This window comes from Mandrillus leucophaeus, unplaced genomic scaffold, assembly GCF_000951045.1.
Source record: "Mandrillus leucophaeus isolate KB7577 unplaced genomic scaffold, Mleu.le_1.0 Scaffold1036, whole genome shotgun sequence".
NCBI lineage: Eukaryota > Metazoa > Chordata > Mammalia > Primates > Cercopithecidae > Mandrillus > Mandrillus leucophaeus.
This window is the reverse complement of record NW_012098499.1, coordinates 539,332-549,280: the sequence shown is the minus strand read 5'-3', so window position 1 is coordinate 549,280 and position 9,949 is coordinate 539,332. Positions and strand designations below refer to the sequence as shown.

The window sequence follows — 9,949 nt, the reverse complement described above, 5'->3', positions numbered from 1 at the left end:
CCCCTTATTTTTTTTTTTTTTTTAACAAGTTTCTTTAACTCTTCTTTAATCCATACCTACAATGTCAATCAGTCAATGCTACTAAAATGAAAACCTAGCTGGCTATTGAGAAGTTTATGGACTCAGCAATCACGTAGCTCTGTGTATCTCATAACTGTGGAAGGAAATGATAACGTTATGTATAAAGGGGCCTTGGGAATGCCTTGGAAAAGATAAGAAAGAATATCTGGAGGAAGGGATGAGCATTATGAATGCTCTACAAATAAGGTGAACTCTGAGAGAAGAGATTCTACACACTATCTGGTATGATGAGTAGAGAGAGGTACAGTATTAGGAAAAATATCCAATAACTGAATACCTGGTTTCATCTGAGAGCCTCTCAACCTCTACTGAACAACATTGACATGATTTTTACTGAACTTAATATTTTCAATAGACTTAACATTTTAACTCCACTTGTCCTGCATTGTTTAAAATCATATGAATTCAAGTCATCTTTTTTTTGTGTCTTAAGTCATTTGATATTTTAAGTATAAATTTTCTTTCCTGCATAAAAACAAATTTGGATGAATCTCACTAGATTACTAAAATTGTCAAAAGAGGTAATGGATAGAAAGTCACTTTATGAATTCTTAATTTCTATACAAGTGTTTTGGATTAAGACAAAATCTACTACAGGACACACTAGATTTTTGTGCTTAGACTGGCTCCGTCAGAGCTTCCGAGGGAGGGATCCAGGAATAAGTAAGTCAGACAGGAAATTCCAATGCAGCGGATGAGCAAAACCGCCCTTGGCCACAATGTCACTTGTAACCCTTTCATGAAGTCTTATGGAAAATTTTTCTTTTATAAATTAGGCAAGAAAAAAAAATGCCTTCCCTAAAGTCAGATTCCTCTTTTCTGCTTGTAAGATTTATGTGACAGCTGGGCACGGTGGCTCACGCCTGTAATACCAGCGCTTTGGGAGGCCGAGGCGGGCAGATCACCTGAGGTTAGGAGTTCGAGACCAGACTGACCAACATGGAGAAACCCCTCCTCTACTAAAAATACAAAATTAGCTAGACATGGTGACATGTGCCAGTAATCCTATCTATTTGTGAGGCTGAGGCAGGGGAATTGCTTGAACCCAGGAGGCAGAGGTTGTGATAAGCTGAGATCAAGCCACTGCACTCCAGCTTGGGCAACAAGAGTGAAACTATGGCTCATGCCTATAATCCCAGCACTTTGGGAGGCTGAGGCGGGCAAATCACAAGGTCAGGAGATAGAGACCATTCTGGCTAACACTGTGACAGCCAAAAAAATTAGCCAGGCATGGTGGTGGGTGCCTGTAGTGCCAGCTACTCAGGAGGCTGAGGCAGAAGAATCACTTGAACCTGGGAGACAGAAGCTGCAGTGAGCCAGGATCGTGCCACTGCACTCCAGCCTGGGTGACAGAGAAAGACTCTGTCTCAAAAAAAGAAAAGATTTATGTGACTTCGTTTTTTCTTTTTCATCATCTATCTATCCAGAAAGTCAGTAAAACTGGTGACTCAGCTTATCCTTAGGGATTTATTCAATGCACATTTTCCCTTCATTCTTGTTTCTGATTCTTTATATACTTGGAGTTTTTCCTTTTGTTGTTGTTGTTGTTGCTTATTTCCTTAACAATATATTATAGTTGACTGTATTATGAAACCTCTTCTATTTTATAGTGCAGAAGCATAAAAATTTTAAGGAAAAGGCTAAAAGTCTTTTGGCTTATTTAACATCTTAAATCCTCTCTACTTGTTAATTGCTTTCCTCTCTTTGACTTGTGTTTCAAAGGACACACCCATGTGGCTCCTGGACAATCCAAGAGCAGCCAAATCCTGCTTTTCCAGTTCTGCTTCACAAGTCCTCCAGGACAGAGTCCTCAAAGCAACTCTCAGCGAGTTCTCAGGATTCAGGCTCTGGCTTCAACCAAACAGAACTCATTTTGAACACCCCGACTGCATTTTTGCTTTTAGAAAGTTAGAATAAATATGGCGCTTTGGGATCACATAGTTGATTTAGAAGATTCGTGTTGCTATTAGTAATCTTTTCTGGCCATGTTTAAAGTTTTAATGATGCAAATATATATATATATATATCTCCTGGTGAATATTTATATGTTTATATATTCAAATAGATAATCAAAGAATGGTTCAAAATAGGAGGACTAAAGCCCAGATAATGTAGCAAGTTCAAATTCACAGAGCCAATAAGTGACAGAAAGAGGAATAAAACCTGACCTCAAAACAAGCTCTCAACTCCTAAAAATGTATGCAGCTTCAGAGTTAAAAGTTTGACACATCTTTTTTGGAAAGTGTTTTAAAACTATCTGAGCCCACTCTCCCATGCTAGTAAACTTAAAAACCGACTTTTTAAAATTAGTAAAATCATTGCCTTCCCCCAGAGTCACTATTTTTCTCATAGAATAGCAGTGTCAGGGATGGAAGAGTCCTCGAAATGTTTAGTGCAGCCCTTTCATGCCACCACCTTATTACACAGAGGTGGATCCTCTGCAGCCATGGCTGTGGTTCTTGCCCACTTACGAGAAGGAAAATGTGACGGCAGAGCTAGAAATACAGTGTTCTCCCAGAATTATTTAATGCAGACAGTAAGACAAGACTGAAATCTTATCATGGAGCAAGATGCCAATTAAAGCAGTGATCGAATCTAGAATAAAGTTTCTATGTTTCTATGTGCTGCTTTTGCTGAGTTCTCAAAAACTATCTTGGGTTTTGTCCTTCCCAAACACAGAAACTCTGGAAGTAACTCAAGTGTATGTTTAATAAATCTTTTGTTTGTTTGTCTGTCTTCCTGTTTTTACTTAGTCAGAAGAGGTCTGCATGCAGCAAAAAGAATTTTAATAATACAGGTAGACAAACCAAGAGTGAATGTCTACCAAATGTTGAAAAATGCATGTTACTTTCCACAGTAAATTCAGACAACTCACACTGCATTTTCTAGGGATTGTGTCAATTTCAAATATCACATCCCACTTAACTAAATTACCTAGGATGTCTATTATTTTCAGTATCTGGCACACAAACTGCTTCTCCCCAACAAATGTGGCTGCAAAATCTCTTTTCCGATATTGACTCACTGATTTCTGCTTGGATAACGCATTTACTACAACTAAATTAATACACTACCTATATGTGAGAAACACACTCTACCAGAAATTTTCTGCCTTTATCTTCACCTGTGTGTTGTACACTTTGAAATCACTTTTTCATGTTGGGGGTTGGGAAAGTGCCATATCAATACGGGATTCGGTAAATTCCTAACAGGTCGCCGACAAAGATCTCCAATGATCTATAGAGATTTTGAAGATTTCCCAACTGCTTTACAATGTGCATTTCCTCTTCCTCCCCTTCATTGCCTTCTCCCCCTACCCTCCAATAAGACCCATGTCTGCAGCCAGCAGGTACACCTGTTCTTAAAGATCAAGAATCTCTTTCATCTGCATAGAATTTTTCTTTTGCGACCCTTTCGCACTATTATCTCCTTGTAACCTCATAACCGCAATGTGATTGAATTGAGTTGGGGACGCATTGTTTTCTGCATGTGACAAGTGAAGAAACTGAGGCTCAGGGAGGCTAATTAGTATCATGCCTGAGATACCAAAACTGGTAGAGGCTACATGGGAGTTCCAACCAGGTGTGTCTAACTCCCAGCAGAGAATTCCCCTGTGACATGCTGAGGACACAATCTACATCATCACTATTCTGTCCCAAATCCCAAACTTTCTATCATGACTCAAGTACTTGAGGGAATTTACACCTAGCTTTTTACAGAAATGCTGAGTAGATAGAGTAATTCCATTTAAATAGAATTCAATTCAGATTAATTCTTTCTGCCATTTCCCATCTCTTTTGAAGCAAATGCTACGTTTTAAAATTTCTTTACAATGGTGGCAAAGATCCTATCTGAGCTATTCACTTCCCTTCCTTCCTCCTACTCATTATTTTTCTTCTTTTCACTCCAGCCATATTGAGATCCTCGTCAGTCTTTAAACAATCCAAGTATGTTCTTTTTATAGGACCTTAAATTTCCTCTTGCCTGTGCCTAAATTACTCTTTCCCAAGATGGCCACTTGGCTTGCTCCTTCATTTTTTAAGGTTTTCTCCTAAATATCACCTTCTCAGTGGAGCCTTCCTTGATCACTTTATTTAAAACTGCGTCATCTACCCTAATATGTCTATCTTCTTTGGCTGCTTAATTTTTTCTCCTATGGATATATATTTTTTAATACATATCTTTTAACACAATGTTAAAACTTGATTTATTTCATTCCTTTTTCTGCCTACCTTCATTAAAATGTAAGCTCCATGAGGCAAGAATTTGGCCTCTTTTGTTCAATGCTCCTGGTGCAATCATGAGCAATTAGAACAGTGTTTAACAGAAAGCAGCTGTTCTGTAAATGTTTCTTGTATTTTGCAAGAAGCGAAGAAATTTAAATCATAGAGCTTCTAGCCAGGGGCAAGATAGTAAGGGTACAAAGTTGAATATCCCACGATTTTTGCTTTCAAGTAGCTCACAGTCTTGATGCAGAAGATACGTGTGCATAACCAACTAAACATACTCAACAGCGCACAGCATAGCAGAGGCACAGACATGGGAACATGGGAACCAGCACCAAGAACCATTCATGCTCCCTCAGAAATCCGGAAAGATTTCTTTGATGTAATAATATTTGATCCATGACTTGATGGATGATAAAGGATTTGAAGATATGGAGAAGGAGAAGGAAGGGCTTTTCAGTCACAGAAGAAAGCTTAAACCAAAACTCAGACTATGGCAATTCTTGACATTCAAGGATGGCCCTACAATTCTTCAAACGTACCTACCTTTCTTAAGAAACAGATTTCATTAGGATACCTTCCACACTTGGTCCCGCTTAAATGTTACCTCATTGAATCCTCATATTTAGTACAAAAATTAGATATGATTATTCCCTTTTGAAATGATACAACTGAGAATCTGACAAGATCACTGGGTAATGCTGGAGCCAAACTTGAACAAAAGTCTGGGTGACTGATTTCCTTTTGTATTTATTTTGAGAGTGAGAGGAATTACTTTCTCTTAAAAATTTTTTATTTTATGTTCTGGGATACATGTGCAGGACGTGCAGGTTTGTTACATAGATAAACGTGTGCCATGGTGGTTTGCTGTGCCTATCAACCCATTACCTAGGTGAGAGGAATTACTTTTTAATGTGTACTAATTGGCAAAATGTTTTCTTCAAAACCGAGATTCAAAAATTATTAAAGTGGTATATGCTCACCATGTGAGAGGGAAAAATGAGGGGAATATGTAAATGTGCATATACTTTTAACAGTTAACAATCTCCCATATTAATCCCATTATCCCCAAACCAGCCATATCAGCGACCAATATTGATGCTGTTGTCCCTGCCTATTCAGACATATCCAAACATATTCACATGTAGAGTGGGGGTTGGGCGAGTGCTTTACTCTGCAGCTTGACTGTCTTATTGAATAATTTCTCGTGGCATTTAGTTTAGGTAAAGAGATAGAAATCTTTAAAAAGCTATTCAATAGCTCATAATTTCCCTATTGATAGACTTTCAAATTGTTTCTATTTTTCAGCTTTCCAAAGGATTCTGCAATAAACTTGCTTACATGTATAAGTATGTGCACTAATATGTGTATATAAATATTTTTGTTTAATGTTTTTATAAAAGATTTTCAAAAATCGAATTGCAAAATCAAAGGACATTTTTAAAAATGCTGATGGATATTGTGAAAAAACCTTCAAAATGTAGCCATTCCCTTATTGGCCCAAATGGACTTTTTATTGACTCACAGCATATGACTAATTTTCTAAACTTATAATTGATGTACAAAAACTGCATGCATTTAAAGTATACACTTAAAGAATTTTAACATATGTATATACTCCCAAAACCACACAATTTAAATACTGAACAATTTTGGAGCTCACAAATAAATGGGAGATACAAATAATCATCAAATAATCCTACATAAACCTATAATTATGTTTTGAGAGACTTGCTAGGGAAGGAAGGAAGATGGTTCTCTTGGAAGCTGTCACAAATGTATAACAACTGGGTGAGGGAAAGTTCCTAAGACATATGCTGAGATCTCAAAAGAGAAATAATAAAGTGGTTGAATAGGACAAAATTCATAAGGCAAGGAAGGAAAAGAAGCATTTAGAGTAGAATGAATAGTATTTGCAGAAGTCCTGTGCCAGGTATATTGTGCTCTAGCCATGAAGGAAGGTCAAGGTGGCCGGAAAGCAAATGAGAGTTAGGGAATAAAGTAAGTCTTACAGGACCTCATAGGTCATGGCCAGGATTTTATTCTTAAATCCAAGAACAATGGAAAGCCACCAAAGGGTTTTGAGCATTGGAACACATATGATCATTGTTGCATTTTTAAAAGATCAGTTGGCTGTTGTGCAGGCTAGATGGAGGGGTCCAGAGTAAAGCAGGAAGCCAGCCAAGAAGTTCTTAAGCAAGGGAGTGTCAATGCAGACAGAACCATGTGGGAGGATTCAAGAGGATATTAAGACATTAGGTTGACAGGACATGGTGGTTAGTTCAATATGACATGTCAGGGAGAGGGAAGTATCAGGAATGACTCCTAGGAGTCTGACTAATGCAAATGGATATGCAGTATTGCCGCTCAGGTATATGGAGAACATTGGATACAAAACTTCCCAAGGCTTTCCTGGGCTCTTAGGATAAAAATGGTGCCATGACCATGACACCCAATGCATGGTTTGACTTTGGTTTGCGTCCCTGTGCTCCTGCTCCCAGGGCTACAGCCACACAGGTAATGTTTCAGTTCTTTGAAGAAGCCAAGTTCTCCTTATCCTCAGGATATTCACATACTCAGTACCTTCCACACAGAATATTATTTGGTTAAGATGGGTCTTCCAACCTCAAGTCCCAACTTGGCATGTCCATAGAAATGACCTAAAATAAACAGGGAATCTCTTGTCACTATTACCTTTCTTAGGATCCTATTCTTTTCCTTTATTGTTATTATCATAACTTATAATTATCCTTTTACCTATGTTTATTTGTGTGGTTTCTATCTCTCCCTTTACATTGTAAAATCTATGGAGATATGGGTCATGACAATTTATTACTCTGTGCTTCCTGTCCAGCAAAGATCCTGCAATCAATATTCAATAATTATTTGTTGAATCAAAAATATATAGAGGAAACAATGAATAACTAATAGCTATCACTGTTATTATGGTCATTGTCAGTATCAGAAAACAAGTTCTCATTTGATAATGAGACAGTTAATGACAGAACAAAGAATGCACCATTTAGCAATGCCTGAAATGAAGTTAGAGGTAGTTACTAGAAAGGGGGAGCATCAGATAGTTGCCATTTAGTTGTGAATCCCCAGTGAAAAACTGAATGCAATAGAAGGTGCTGATATTTCTTATTACCTACCTTGCAGATATACAAAATGTTTTCCTTGATTTTGCTAATAACCTATGAGCGCCCTCTGCTGTCTTTAACCTGCCTCAGTAGCCTGAGAGTTCTTCATCTGGTTGCTTTCTAAAATAAAAAATAATGTAGCAAATAAATTGTACGTACGTGTCTGTTTGTATTGCCTGTCTTAGACATGAAACTCAGAAATCATATCATTCATACCTCGCATGGCTTGACCCTCCAGCATATAATAAAAAGGGATTTACAGCTAGCTCAGGGAGAACAACCATACCCTAGGCATTGTCTTGGGTCCCTAATCCCATCTTTGGAAATGGTACTTCTCTGACCTCAGTCACCTGAGATACCAACTGTTCTTTCCAATTGAAATGTGTGACTAGTTATCAAGACATCATATAATTCTGGACCTTGCAATTCCACTTCAAGGATTTTTCTGAAGACATAAAGACAAAAATGTATGCAAATATATAATAACACTTCATATAGTAACAAAAAATATTTAGAAATTAGATATTAGAAACAATATAATACACGTTATATAAATTAAATTAATATTCACATAGACAGCAATTTAAGTAAGGCATGTGTCATTCATATATGCAATGTATCATTCATATATATTTGTCAATATTTAGAAAATGTCTTGAAAAAAGCATATCAAAAGGTGAACTGTGGTTTCCTCTAATTTGTGAAATTTGTGGATGAAGAGAATGAAAGTTACATATATGCATACATGTAATTACAGTTATACATAATTATAGTTATATGTCATTCTAGTTATGTATAATTTATGTTAATTATATTCCATATCATTATATGTGTATTATATATTTCTATATTCTGATTATCTTTAAAACAATTTTTAAACTTTTTAAGATAATTATAGATTCACATGAAGTTTTAAGAAATCATACAGAGCAATCCAGCATATTTTCTACCAAGTTTCCTCCAGCGGTAGCATCTTGCAAAACTATGCTACTATATCAAAACCAGTATGCTGACGTTGATACAGGCAAGACACAGAACAATTCTGCCCCTATAAGGATCTCACACAGCCCTTATATAGCACACTCACTTCCCTCGTGCCCCCACCCTCTCCTTAACCCTTGGAAATTACAAATTTGTTCTTTACTTCTTTCATTTTGTCATTTTGAGAATGTTACATAAATAAAATTATACAGAATTTAACCTTTGGGGTTTGACTTTTTTTCACTTAGCATAATTCTCTAAGGATGCAGCAGATTACTGTGTATATAAATAGTTTGTTCTCCTTTTTTGTTGAATAGTATTTCATTACAAAGATGTACAAAAGTTTATCCATTCATCCACTGAAGAACAACTGTGTTGTTTCCAGTTCTTGGCTACTAAAAATAAAATTGTTATGACCATTTGTGTACAGGTTTTTGCATAAACATAAGTTTTTGTTTCTCTGGGATGAATGCCTAAGAGTACAATTACTGGATTTTATGGTAGTTGCATGTTTAGTTTTTTAAGAAAATGTCAAATTATTTTTTCACAGTGGCTGTACTGTTTTACTTTCACACCAGCAATGTGTGAGTGATCCAGTTTCTCTACATCCTCACCAGCATTTGGCGTTGTCACTTTTATGATAATGTTTATCATCAGTTTCTGCCTGGCTTCCCAAACATAATTTGTCCCTAAATTCCTTCTTAATCACTCTCTTTGATACACTCCTGGAAAAAAAACCTTCCAACCCAGTAAATCGCCAGATTGCTGTTATTACTTAGAGTAGAGTGGCAGAGAACTTTATCCCCAGTCTTTTCCATTTAATATCTTGGTGAAGGCGTAGACAGTCATCCTTCTCAAGTATGCAAAACACTGGGAGAGAGAGCAGTGAGTGGTTTAATAATATGACTGGTGGAACAAAACAAAGGGGCCAACCCAATCAGATACAACTTAACAGAAACAAACCCATTTATTCAACAGAACCAACACTGACTATCTTCAGGCTCTATGCAATGTGCTAAGGATACAGACATGAACATTAGAGTCACTACCCATTTAACTTCACAGTCTAGAAAAGAGACTTTGAAATAAGTATGAAAACAAATATATTTAAACTTATATTATTGTTAATGTGCCTGTTGATTTAATGTAGTGTCTGACTTTTTTTTTTTTCAATCAGCATTAAAAAACTATGGATGAGTTTGAAGTTGGGGAATAATTCCTGTATTTTAGGAAGGCTCCTTCTGTGTGTGTGGCTGAAGGATTAGAAGGGGACCTTTGGGAATACAAAGGTCACCTGAGAGATTAATTCAGTAGTTTGAAGAGAAATGGCAAGATCTGCGGCTGGGAACAGTGGCTCATGCCTCTAATCCCAGCACTCTGGGAAGCTGAGGCAGGAGGATCGCTTGAGCCAGGAGTTGAAGACTAGCCCGGGCAACGCGGCATCTAAAAAAAATACAAAAAACATTAGTCAGGCATGATGGTGTGTGCGTATAGTCCGAGAAAGAAAGAAAGAAAGAAAGA

At 37.0% G+C, this 9,949-nt stretch overlaps 1 protein-coding gene across 2 annotated transcripts in view; it reads left to right on the top strand.

Annotated features, from left to right (window-relative positions):
* Positions 1–4,788, top strand: part of LOC105538959 (chromosome unknown open reading frame, human C5orf46) — a 17,301-nt gene extending 12,513 nt beyond the window's left edge. Inside the window, exon 4 of one of the 2 annotated variants that reach the window (XM_011979032.1) lies at positions 4,537–4,788. The gene's annotated coding sequence lies outside the window, so the exon portion shown is untranslated. Of the gene's footprint in view, positions 1–1,803; positions 2,033–4,536 lie in introns of those variants that run through there. The other variant, XM_011979022.1, reaches the window with a different exon arrangement.
* Positions 4,789–9,949: the final 5,161 nt, after the last annotated feature.